The following is a 14,296-nucleotide window of genomic DNA, read 5'->3' as shown; positions in this document are numbered from 1 at the left end:
ATCAAGTACAATCATTATAACAATCGTGACCATTTCTATGATAAATGTTATTGTTAACATGTTAAGATTGTTCTCCCTATCGCTCCTTTTGGGAGTTGAATTGATATATAAAAATATTGTATTGATGGTGATAACGGAACTCATCTTGGCTAATGTTATGTTAACGGAAAAATATGTGTGGTTTTGCAAGGTGAAAAGTTCATATCACCGTTCATTAAATTTGAATGTCTTTCACTGTTAACAATGACCCTTTGTCTTGGATTTTAAACAATGGTTAAACATAACCGCTAAAAGCGGAAAATCGCCAAATATGAACGCTAACGCGCGAAATCGATACCATTGTCTTCCCGCTCAATGTTGGTTGAGTTAAACTTTGAAAATTGTCCGCCAAAACATATACGTACGCATGCGTAGACAATGGAACCACCGACAGAACCACCGCACCACCAAACAAAATGGCCGCGAAAGTCAATTCCAAACTTGCGCATGCGCAAACAATGGAACCACCGACAGAACCACCGCACCACCAAACAAAATGGCCGCGAAATACCAATTATTATACTACTCATAACTACATACATATGTTAGTATATTCAACACTAAGGACACATTTGTCGAATATACATTCACTGTTGGTCTTTTTATCCGAATAAGAGTACAAAGGGAAGCAACCGCTGTGGCGAGTTTTGTCACTATACTGTTGATTTTAGTTTAAATTAACCTTTTTATATGGCGGACATGAAATGAACAGGAAGTATTTAAGGTAAATCAATTCAATTAAATCGTTTTCTTCGCTTAGTTATTGCCTTATATTCATAGCAATTTGTTGACATTATAAAAACTAATACAATTACAGTATGATGGCATCTAGAGCGTATAAGTGGATTTATCTTAAAGTCTACTTTCGTTTTCACATATAAACATATATATATATATAAATGTGAACAATACATATTTACTGATATAAACTTAATACAGTTAGGTCATTATGATTATTTAATATAAGTGAACTATAGCTAAACAATATTAAATACTATTATTCTTCTTAAAAGTAAATAAATAAACTCAAAGGTTAGTATTGTCATTCAACTTTCGATTTCCGTATACACATACAAGAAGTATGTAGATTATTTTATACGATTCAAACGCCCTTTTTGTATTTTGGTGATATTATTTAATTCCGTGAGTCATTGTTTTATGTTAAAAATAAATAATTATATTGTATTTCCTACCCAAATTTTGGGTATGTCAAATAAAAAAACAATGAGTGCAGTGTACTTAGTATTTATATACAAATGCATGTCGTTATCAAACTTTAACTGTGGGATTGTGAACTATGATGCTGACTTGCTTAGTAGATTAAACCATGTATAAACATTTATTTATTAAAGAAGAATTAATATTAAATTTCTAAATGATTGAAATATATTTTAATAACTTAGTTCTTATTAACGAAAGGGACTCACTCATGTTTTTGGATCAAAACTTAGTTTTCCCGGTAGTGCTTTTGAAAACATGTTTTTACTAAACCAACGTCGGTTAAGGCAAAATGACCTCCAATTTGTGTGAAATCCCAGATTTCGCAAACTGAAGTACCCTCTAATAACGATGTAATCGAATACTGGCCTAAAATTTAGTTAGAAGGTTCATTGAGGTATGATTTTGGTGTTTTTTGCTTTCGAAATGATTTTGGAAGTTTGTCATATTGACCCGCCAATTTCGGTTCCCAGCGGGGGTTTTGCAGAAAAACACGGGTTTTTTCACACTCCCGCGGGATTTTTCTCCAGCTTTTCAAAAGCTGGGGAAAAATTCTGCGGGGTTTCAATAATACAAGATTTTAGTTATTTTAGCTCAAAATAACATCCTGTATCAAAAGGAGCATTATGCTTCGACACCGAAAGTGATATAACGTGAAGCAAAAGAACAGATTTTCAGTACGGGGTTTTTCTCCTGCGGGTAAAATTCCCAGATTTTAGCAACAAAAAAAAGCAATCAATTCAAGCCTTATGTTTTTGAGCATATATACATTACTTTAAAGTAAATAACTACTTTGATGGACTATTTTAGAGTCATTTCTTTCATTTGAAAATTCCATAAATTTAATGCATATTTTACGGGAGAAAAACCCAACAAAAATTAAGTATGACATTATATGAAAAATAGCACGATAAATGCACTTAAAAATTCAACTTTCCAGCAGTTGGATGTTGTTTAGAATGTAAAGTTGTTGAACATATTTATATTGAGTAAATGTAATAAAGTTAGCATGTGATTTGATATTTATTTATTTTTAACTACAGATTTTAATAATTAGTTGTATGTAACCGTCGGCGGCGTCAATGTACAGTCGTCGAAAATCTAGTTATGTTATGGCCTTGTCACCATCAGTGATCTTCCAGTTTATTAATTGTCTAGAAGATAACTTTCATTAAAGGCTTTAAATTTCATTTAAGAACTAACAAATGATACATAATTTCGTTTAAATAATGGATAACTACCCCTACCCCCTCCTCCCCTCCACTACCACCAAACATTTTAATGATTATCTAGAATGATCTTATTGTCTAAGGTAAAAAAACTATTGATGACTACAATATCTATTTTTGGCATAACCAAATGTTACAGAAATCCAATAAAATGATGAAGTAATTCATAACAAAACATTTAACCATTTGTTTACTGTCCATTTAAAATTTGCCAGTACGAATTTAGTTTGATATCAGTATAATACTGTTTTATATTTATAAATGAAATATAAAAACAATATTCCATGCAAGATCGAAAATTGATGATAACTTTAAAAATGAAGAAACAAATGAAGAAACTATTATAGTCAAGTGGTGGTACATATGAAACTTAAAGCTGCACACTAACAGATTTACCATTTTGACAACTTTTTTATTTTTTGTCTCAAATGAGCAAATTTCTATACATGTACATTTTTGCAAACCGGTGATATAACACTGCTGACAAAAGATCAGATCACAGATTTTCATATTTCTGGTCGAAAATGAATGTTTAATGGCTAAAAGTGGATTTATGTGGTAGACAACCCCAGTTATAACGGTTTAAGTAAAATGCATAAAACATCACTTTTTGAACTTAAATATGAAGTATGCGATCTGATAGTTTGTCAGCTGTCTGATATCACTGTTTTTCATGCATTTTCGCATAAAATGACTCGTTCCAAGGCAAAAAATAAAGAAGTGAACACGTTCACTCTGTGAGAGTTCAGCTTTAAGTCAATCTTTAAGGGTCAAACATCAATGACTTAATTCACTCTATTGGTCAGTAATCCGATTAGCTGTATCATTCTCAGATTCAGTTAGGACCAATATTGAATACCAGCCCAGTTTCCTTAGCAAATTGATTCAAAAGCAAGTTATTCAATTCTTCTGAGAGTGATAAACTATTAAAAACACACATGCATAATAATCTTTTTGATATATGTAAAAATTACAAAAAAATAGATTCAAGAATAAAAGAAATATGCATCCTTAAATATATATTGCATATTAACAATTAATAATCTTTTATAAAGTTAACCTGAGTTGTCCCGTCACTTAAATATATATTGCATATTAACAATTAATTATCTTTTATAAAGTTAACCTGAGTTGTCCCGTCACAAACTCACTATGTTTTTATCTAATATTGTTGCCATTTATATTTAATAGTTATATATTATGTTTATCAAACAAACCAATAAAATGTCATTAAATATATGAGATAAGCACAAGGCTGACACAAGAACTAAATATTTAAGTTACACAATGCAAACAAAATTCTTAACATATATATTTATACACAAGTATGTCCATAATACTAAATCAAAGCGCTGATAGCGCTGCATGAACAGTGTTTTACACGGGTTTTCACCATTATGATTCACGATCATGTGTGTATTAATAAGGTGCTGATATGTTGCATAGTGAATCTAAGAGTCCCCGTGTAAAACAACCACAGGGGCTGCCCCAGGTTTATTGAAGCATGATGGTAAATGAAAAAATAATATTTTAATGACAATAAAATTTATGTCGCTGTGTAAGATTGCAAACAAGGATGGAGAATGTAACCAATCCAAGCAGAACTCCATCATATGGTGTTACATATGAGTATATATATACTCATCAAACTTTACTCATTAGAAAGAATTTGCACATATTTGCCTTGTTATTCACAAAACAACTTCGAAAATACAACAGATTAAAGAGAAATAGTTTCTTAATTAAAATGATAAAAAATTAAATAATTGATTTCAAACAATTGTAGATGAAAAACCTAAAAAAGTTATTAAATCCTCGATATTTTCTCATATTTACACCAAACCAGCAAAAATAGAAATCGATTCATTTCAATAAAATTCCATTTTCAAAAATAAATGCACAAACATCCGTCTATACGTACACTATAAAAAGTGTAAATATATATATATATCAAACAAAGTTAGCATAAAATCTTTAGTTTCAAAATTTGTTTCCTTCATTGTCTATATCGTCAGCAACTCTCTTCTATTTCTATATCGTCAGGTAATTCGTCAGCATTTTAGTACGTGCCTGTCATGCGTGCGGTTGTTATTCCCACGTGGGCTATCGCGTGATGTTTTTAGCAGGGAAACTGTGCGATCATTGAGATCAGTGAGACCATTGTTGCTTTCTAGGTCAGTCCAGGTTTTAAGATGAGAATACATTTGCAATTCCTAAGCGAGGGTGGGTCTATATGCCCAGGTTACCATATGTAGCAGTTTGATAGTTCAAACAACAAACACAGTGTTCTTCAATATCTCTATATTCAACATTATCGAAGGTAGATATAATATCGGAGCGTCCTGAAAATATAAATATAAACAATCATAAGATAATGAATAATAACATGTGTATAAGTTAACAACAACACAGTACATGTACATCATAAAACAAAACGTTGACATGGAACTTACTGATTTATGGAATCAAACACTCCTACTTCCTCGTACTCCCATGGTGACTTCTGTTATCCATGCATGTTATCATCTGTAACCAAACCCACATATATTATTATATGGAAAGAGGCTAAAAGAATATCACGGTACTGCATTCTCGTTTTAAATACAAAATCTGCTGATGTCGTGAAAATACATGACAAAACTAAACTATTTGCAGCTGAATGAAATAATGATCATTCCAATCCATTGCTAACCCAAGACAAACACAAAAGACTACAAATGCAAATCAATACTAACCATCAGAACATCAGGTTCCAAGTAAAACAATCAAGTTTTCTAAAACAAAGTAAAACATACATCTCTGTTGACTTCAACTGTGCACGACAATCAATCAAGCTTGAAATTTCCCGCTTCTTCTTTACAGAGGCAAGGGAGACAAATCTGATAAACTTACTGCATTATCTCATTACAGGATTATCTCTCTTCGACTGTAAATTCACTTGGCATCATCATTGTGTCACGTGATTGAATGATGCACTTTGAGTGGATAGTAATTCTTTGTTTACGTTTCGATCTTCATTCATTTTTTGGCGCAGGGATACTACTTTAATGTTATATTTATCTAAGTTCAACCGATTAAATGATTTAAATAGATATTGCGTTATGATTGCTTTTTGCTTTGTCAAATCTACCTCGGTTATTGGAAACCTAGCTTGCAATTTATATAGTCTGCACTTTCTCAAACTATATTTTTGGTGGTAAATCGGCATCATAACATTTGTTACTATTAATAGGAATTTTTATGTTGTGAGTGTCGAGTTTGTGGCTACACTGAACAGGGTTGAAAACAACCCTGTTCAAAAACTGTACCCCCACCCACCCCCATCGTGAAATAGAATTATCCTATAGAATTATCTAAAGTTATCCTGGCCTCAGTCTATCAACACTCTTTACATATCCCTCTTCTTAGTCTCTTTAAAATGATCCTCTTTTTGCAATTACTCTGTCCCCTCCATTGAAGATAGCCTGCAAATTTAAGAAAGGAAACTTTCAATTACACACATTTAACATAAGACAAGAGCACCGCCTACGGGTGCTGAACGCTCGTCTGATTATATCCTTATAAGGTTTATTTATTTCATATTGTACATTTGATAGTGAACATGTATTCCAAAGTTTGAAAGTGATAGCTCTGATAGTTTGCTTGTAATTAAGTGACCCAAACACAAAACTTAAAAAATCAGACTAGTCCAAAAATACTAAAATACTAAAATATCCCCCACCCTCCCCCTTCCCTTCCAAAAGTGTGATTTAAAAACCTGTTTGATATATTGAAGGCATTATCCATTTATTATCTGTGAAAAAAAATAAAATCAATCCAACAAAAATTGAAAAAGCTTATATGGCCAGTTCTCAAAAACCACCAAAGTTAAAATAAAATTTACCCCAAAAACAGGTTGCATCTTTAGGGTACAAAGTAAAGAAGGGTATTAGATTAACAAGTTCTCCATGTTTCAAAGTGACAAGTAATTAACTTAAAAAATCAAACTACCTAAAAATTACAAAGTCCAAAAATTCTAAAGTATCCCCCACCCTCCCCTACCCTTCCAAATGTCAGTGACTCAAAAACCGGTTTGATATATTGAAGGCATTTTCCATTCATTTTCTGTGAAAACAATTAAAATCAATCAAAAAAAAAAATGAAGAAGCTACGTCCAATTCTCAAAATCAATCAAAATTTCAAAATCAACCAAAATTCATGTTTTTTACCCAAAAAAACAGGTAATATTCAATATCTTTAGGGCATAATGTGAAGAAGGGTATTAGATTAACAAGTTCCCCAAGTTTCAAAGTGACAGCTTTGGGTTTCCATGTAACTGACATGAACGCAAAACTTAACCAATGCCACCGCGACGATGACAATCAAGTGATGACAATAGCTCGTCATTTTTTTCAAAAATTAGACGAGCTTATAAAATGTATGAATTTTACAGTGTTTATTAAAGGGACTAGACACCAGATGATACAACTGCAAGAAAAATAGATAATTGTCAAAACTTACATAAAATCAATATATTTGTGTTTAACTTTCAATCTTACTTAATACATGTATAACATTGTTTAAGACACATCCATATCTCACAGTTTTTGCGCATTTTGTCGATATGAAATTTACTGGGGTTGTCTACCACATAAATCTCAGTAAGTTTAAAAAATGCGTCAGTATATTCATCTGTACTCATAAACAGATATGATGTAAACTTGGAAACATTTATGCGCTATTTTTAAATGAGGAGACCCAAATGAGATAGTTAAATGATTGTGCTGTTCATTATTTTAATCATGTAAAATAATGTATTATCAGCCTCCTAAATGCTCACATCGACAAGTCTTGGCTTATTTTGAGGAAATACTGTATTTTACCAACCTGGTGTCTTGTCCCTTTAAGTTGATCTTATATGTAAAAACTCTGCATTCATATACATACCATTCAACTTTGTCTTTGGTGTTTGTTGCATTTGCTGGTCTAGAAGATGATGATGATGATGATGCTGGTGTTCTTATATAGTGTTGTTGGTGTTCTTGTAGTCAGAGTTGTTTCTCTTGTAGACAGCTAGTATTGGTACTCATGTAGCTGGTGTTGCTGTTGTTTTTGTTTACGATGAAGTTGATCTTGAAGATGGTGTTGTTGTAGTTGTTCCTGTAGAAAGTGTTGATGTTCTTGTAGCTGGGGTTGGTGTTTAGGTGTTCTTGAAGATGGGGTTGGTGTTCATGTTCTAGTAAGCAGAGTTGTTCATGAAGCTGAGGTTGCTTTTTTATACCCCTGACAAACGATGTTTGAAGGGGGAATATTGGAGTCACCCTGTGGTCGGTCAGTCGGTCGGTTTGTCGGTTTGTCGGTCGGTCCGTTGCAATTTACCTTGTCCGGAGCATAACTTGAAAACTACTGGATGGAATTGAATTAAACTTCATACAATGGTAGAGCATAATGAGTTGATGTGCTGTGTACAATAACCATAACTCTATCTTTGCTTGTTACTGAGTTATTGCCCTTTGTTACTTTTTATGTCCTGATTATAACTTTCAAAGTACTGGATGGAATTCATTGGAACTTCATACAATGGTAATGCACAATGAGAGGAAGTGCAGTGTTCAAGAACCATAACTCTACTTTAGCTAATTACTGAGTTATTGCCCTTTTTTGTTTTTTTTTGCTGTAATTTTTTTTCCAGACATTAATTTGCAAACTACTAGATGGAATTTCATAAAACTTCATACAATGGTAAAGCACAATGAGAGGAAGTGCAGTGCACAAGAACCATAACTCAATTTTAGCTAATTACAGAGTTATGGCCTTTAATATTTTTTTCTTGTCCCAAGCATTACTTGAAATTTATTGGATGAAATGTAATAAAACTTCATACAGTGATAGATCATAATGAGAGAAAGTGCAGTATACAGGAACCGCAATTTTATTTCAGCCAATTACAGAGTTATTTCCCTTTGTTACTTTTTTCTTGTCTGTAGCATAACTTGAAAACTACCGGATGGAATGTAATAAAACTTTATACAATGGTACAGCACAATGAGTTCAGTGTACATGAATCATTACACTATTTTAGCAAATTACAGAGTTATTGCCTTTTTCTGTGTTTTTTTGTCAAACTTTTGTCCGGACTATAACTACTAGATGGAATTTCATAAAACTTTATACATTGATAAATCATAATGAGAGGAAATGCAGTGTACAGGAACCACAACTACATTTTAGTTAATCACAGAGTTATTGCCCTTTGTTACTTTTTCTTATCCGGTGCAACACTTGAAAAGTACCAGCGGGAATGTAATAAAACTTCATACAGTGGTAGAGCACCGATCAAATTTTCAATTAGATGACACGAAAAAGGTTAAGAAGGACTGTGAATGTTTTAGAGATTTAGTTGGCAGAGCTTTAGATATTATCCCGACATACTACAGTGACCATTTGATAGTTTCATTGGCAGTTCCACTCATAAATATATTATAAAGTGCACTAAACCCACAAGAGCACTGCAGTAAATGTTCCATACTTATTAACAGAGTGTTTCAAGTATCAAAACTATGATGAACATATTCTATTTGTTAACATGCAATTGCATAAATGTTCAAAACTTTCAAGTGCTTCAAAATCAGTGTAGTATTGTTTGTAATAAATAGTATACAAAGACTCCACAAATGCCAAATGTTTATTAACTGTCTTCTTCTTAAAAAAAGGCCATCAGTGATAACAGTTTGAATAAAGTTCATGGAAGAACTAAGTTGATGAATACATAAAGTTCAGGCAAAAGAGGTTTGTTTATATTTCACATTCATTTTTAGTGCTCTTTTGTTTGTTTCTCTTCAATCAAAATTTTGTCCCTCAGCATAACTGGAAATTTCATAATATTTATTGATTGCCATGTAAACTTGTGCAACGCACAACAATTATAAAAGCGTTATTTTCTAATTTTAACAATAACAATCGGAAATTGTACAAAACAAAAATAACCCCATCCATAACATTTTATGTGATTTTCTTTCTAAATATGTTTATATAAACCATTACTTTTAAACTACTGGTATAAAAGAAGTAACTTATTTATAGATGGTCATAGGCAATCGCATATTCTGTGCTTTAGAACATCAAATATATCAGTATTAAGATCTTAGTATTAGCATCACTGATATTGTTTAAAGCCTTTTTTTCTAACTTTTAAAAACATTATCAAAAAATGAATAACTGACGATAGTCCATGAAATAAAGTTGTTATTTATAGTTTGGCTTTCCAAATGGTTGAGTGCAATTTCATATCAGGGCGGCGTTCGGGTGTATTAATCACCTTCAGTGATAGCTCTAGTTTTAAGCTCGACTATTCGAAGAATATGGAGAGCTATACTACTTACACAAGCGTTGGCGTTGGCGTCACACCTTGGTTAAGGTTTTGCATGCAAGCACACATTGGTTAATATTTCAGCAACTACCTGAGGTATTGCATTGAGACTTTATATAATGGAACACAACCATCCAGCCTACTTGATTAACCAAGTTAAAAAAACTCTAGTTTGCATTTAATGCAAATAATAGGCCTTTATTATTCGACTTAGAAATTCTGGTTAAGGTTTTGCGTGCAAGCACACATAGGTTAATATCTCAGCAACTACTTGATGTATTGCATTGAGACTTGATACAATGGTTCTCAACCATCCAACCTACTTAATTTACCATGTAAGATAACTCTAGTTTGCATTTAATGCAAATAATAGGCCTTTATTATTCAACTTAGAAATTCTGGTTAAGGTTTTGCGTGCAAGCAAACATAGGTTAATATCTCAGCAACTACTTGATGTATTGCATTGAGACTTGATACAATTGTTCTCAACTGTCCAACCTACTTAATTTACCATGTAAGATAACTCTAGTTTGCATTTAATGCAAATAATGGCTCTTTATTATTCGACTTAGAAATTCTGGTTAAGGTTTTGCGTGCAAGCACACATAGGTTAATATCTCAGCAACTACTTTAGGTATTGCATTGAGACTTGATACAATGGTACTCAACCATCCAACCTACATCCAACCAAGTTAGATAACTCTAGTTTGCATTAAATGCAAGTTATTGCCCTTCATTATTCGACTTAGAAATTCTGGTTAAGGTTTTGTATGCAAGCACACATAGCTTAATATCTCAGCAATTACTTGAGGTATTGCATTGAGACTTTATACTATAGTACTCAACCATACAACCTACTTACTTTACCAAGTTAGATAACTCTAGTTTGCATTTAATGCAAATAATAGGCCTTTATTATTCGCTTTGAAATTCTGGTTAAGGTTTTGCGTGCAAGCACACATAGGTTAATATCTCAGCAACTACTTGATGTATTGCATTAAGACTTGATACAATGGTACTCAACCATCCAACCTACTTAATGTACCATGTAAGATAACTCTAGTTTGCACTTAATGCAAATAATAGGCCTTTATTATTCGCTTTGAAATTCTGGTTAAGGTTTTGCGTGCACGCACACACAGGTTAATATCTCAGTAACTACTTTAGGTATTGCATTGAGACTTGATACAATGGTACTCAACCATCCAACCTACATCAAATCAAGTAAGATAACTCTAGTTTGCATTACATTGAAATAATGGCCCATTTTTTGATATAGAAATCCTGGTTAAAGTTTTGCATGTTACCACTTTTAAGTCAATACATCATGTATTGCGTTCAAACTTTACACACAGGCTCCCAACCATTTAACAGCCTTCTTTAATCAAGTAAGTTAACTCTTATCTTTCACATTTTATTATTTTTTGCCCCTTTATTATGAGACTTCGAAATTCTGGTTAAGGTCTTGCATGTAAGCACACATAGGATAATATCTCAGCAACTACTTGATGTATTGCGTTGAGAATTTATACAATGGTACTCAACAACCCAGCGTAAATGAATAACCAAGTTAGATAACTGTATTTTGCAAATAATGGCTCTTTTTTAGACACATCATGTATTGCATTGAAATCTAATGTAACAGTGATCTATGCATGTTTCAAAATTTTCAATCCTTACACTCAAAAACGGTGGAATAGTCGAGCGCGCTGTCTCTGTGACAGCTCATGTTCAACTAAAAAAACCATACAATCACTTGCATTTTTTTAAGCGGTAAATATAATATGTTTTCAATGTTATACAATTTTGTTTCAAGGGGGAAGCTAAACCGATTTCTGAAGGAGGTTATGTTTCATCTAGTGTTTAATAATAGTCAACGTGAATTTCAGAGATGCCAGAGTATATTGCGTCCTTCAATTTAAACTGAAGAAAAGTTCTTGGATGCTGCAGTTTATTAGCACACCAATGGAAGCAATTTAAGGTAAGATGAAATAAATTCCATGCAGTGCATATAGTATACATTTGGTATCTAGGTAATTAGCTCTTTCATTACAAGTTAAGTGAATTTGTTCAAGGGAGCAACAGCGACTGCTGGAATAGTAATGCTGTTCAGTTTGTAATACTCAAACTAAAACTGGCTTATTCTGATCTAAATCCGGATTATATAGTTTAACATTGAAAGTTATTGGCTGAGTAATAGTTACAGCACTTATCACTTTATCAATTGAGATTGTAAATGATACCTTTTGCGCGAGCGTAGAATTTCGAAGAGATGTGTGAGTGACGTAACTGTTTTGTGCCATGCTGGCAAGGACAAGTATATTTTCAGATTGGTTATAGAGTTAATGTGAAGACAAAAACAGAGAGAACACTCTTAAACGTGATACAATTCAAGTTGCCAGAGACAATATGCACTGAGTCATATTCAACAGAGCTCTCTTTTAACCTTTGATCATGTTTTATGATTAAAATAGTCTGAACTTCAAAAACATGAATAAACAAATCCCTTTAAAATGAGGCTGATAAAACAATAAAAAGAAAAGGAAACTCTATTATTCTTATGAAATATATACCTAGTTTGGTATGTATTGAGTAAGACCTTTTCTTAACTCATAAGCATACAAGGTTACTGAATTTGTGTTATTTAATCTACATTCTGTTCTACTCATTATACAAAAATGTAAATTTAATTCCTTCGATAGAATTATGACATATTAAGACAGCAATAGTCAATGTACACAATTTACATGTTCATTGTCAATCAATTTTTAATCTCCTAATACGTATACGTATTGGATAGGAACTTTCACACTGTTAGAAACATGTTTGAAAACTCTATTTAATAAAATTAAAAACTCTTTATGATTTTGCTTTATATAGTTGTTGTGGGGTTACGCCCTTTAATTGTTTGCAAAAACTGTTGTTTCACCATACCTTACATATAAAACACTTTTCTTCAATGTATTGAAATGAAGCATCGTAATTATGTTACCAGTGAGCATACCCATGTGAGTACGAGTTGTGACCAGTATGAGTTAGAATAATGAATAAGTGAAACTCGTGAAAATATGTTTACGTGCATTACTGCGAGAGCGCGTCAAAGGCAGTTTCTTATTCAATATTAGGAAGGATGCGCTTCAATTTTTTCGAAAGTATAAAACGATATCGTACGCTACCGTTTTATATCCTTTGCGTTAACCCAATTTCATTAAAATCAGATTCCCAATAGTCGCTTCACGACGTAACACTATGGTACGCTATGTACATAACGTAATGAAATTAAGTGTACGTCGCGAAATGATTTTAATGAGATTGGCGTTAACCCCACTTTGTTTGAGAATTTAAGCACGCTTTAAAAATGTATTTCTTATGACGTAATGAAATTAAGTGTACGTCGCGAAACGATTTTAATGAGATTGGCGTTAACCCCACTTTATATGAGAATTTAAGCACGCTTTAAAAATGTATTTTTTATGACGTAATGAAATTAGGTGTACGTCGCGAAACGATTTTAATGAGATTGGCGTTAACCCCACTTTATTTGAGAATTTAAGCACGCTTTAAAAATGTATTTTTAATGACGTAATGAAATTAGGTGTACGTCGCGAAACGATTTTAATGAGATTGGCGTTAACCCCACTTTATTTGAGAATTTAAGTACGCATATAAAATGTATTTTTTTATGATTTGTTTTGCATAATTGCACATATACGCTGCGATTATGGAGCAGAATTTAATATAATTCTAATAATCCTGACTTATTCCTGTAAATGACCATTATGAGTAAAAACTCCACTGCACGTCTCACATACAAATGGTCTTCCAAAATATACATGAAGTAACCTCATTTGAACATTGAGGGCGTTAAATCTACTTTTATCATGTATGCTCTACTGCACCAAAAATAATAGTAAACGAGGATTGATAAGAACATAGTGCAAAATAAAATTATATTAGCAAAAAGGGCATTGAAAATCCCAAATTCTCGCTTTCCACATTTGTAAATTTCAGGCACGTGGAAGGTTTATCTGTTATGACTTAACTCCACAGAATACGAATCGAGAAAGTGAAAGAAGTTTAAAAACAGCAGAACCAAAAATTTGCCAACGTTTATGGGAAACAAATAATTAATATTATGTAAAACATGTCCAGAACATAGTGATATTTTACATTTCTTCGCAATAAGGCTCACAACCTTACTTAACCCGCCATAAGAAAATACTTTCGAAATTCACAACATTAATAAAATGACTGTTTTATGTAAAGCTGTCAATTTAAAACATGAAATAGTGTTTAAATATAAATTAGCTAACTAACTGCTATGAATTTAAACATTGTGTTCGTTTTGAATGAATTTCAATGTATTTCTTATTTATGTTATTTACTAATAAAACTAGCTCTACAACATCCATTTTCTTATCAAAAGCGTCTTTCATGTTGGATTACTATACTCCTTTCAGGT

General features: G+C 32.4%; 1 protein-coding gene across 1 annotated transcript in view; it reads left to right on the top strand.

Annotated features, from left to right (window-relative positions):
- The first annotated feature begins 723 nt into the window (after positions 1-723).
- The window catches only part of LOC128222439 (uncharacterized), a 34,246-nt gene continuing 20,673 nt past the window's right edge, over positions 724-14,296 (top strand). Inside the window, exons 1-2 of the mRNA XM_052931442.1 lie at positions 724-763; positions 11,724-11,815. The gene's annotated coding sequence lies outside the window, so the exon portion shown is untranslated. The remainder of the gene's footprint in view (positions 764-11,723; positions 11,816-14,296) is intronic.

This window comes from Mya arenaria, chromosome 16 (genome assembly GCF_026914265.1).
Source record: "Mya arenaria isolate MELC-2E11 chromosome 16, ASM2691426v1".
NCBI lineage: Eukaryota > Metazoa > Mollusca > Bivalvia > Myida > Myidae > Mya > Mya arenaria.
This window is presented reverse-complemented; position numbering and strand designations above follow the sequence as displayed.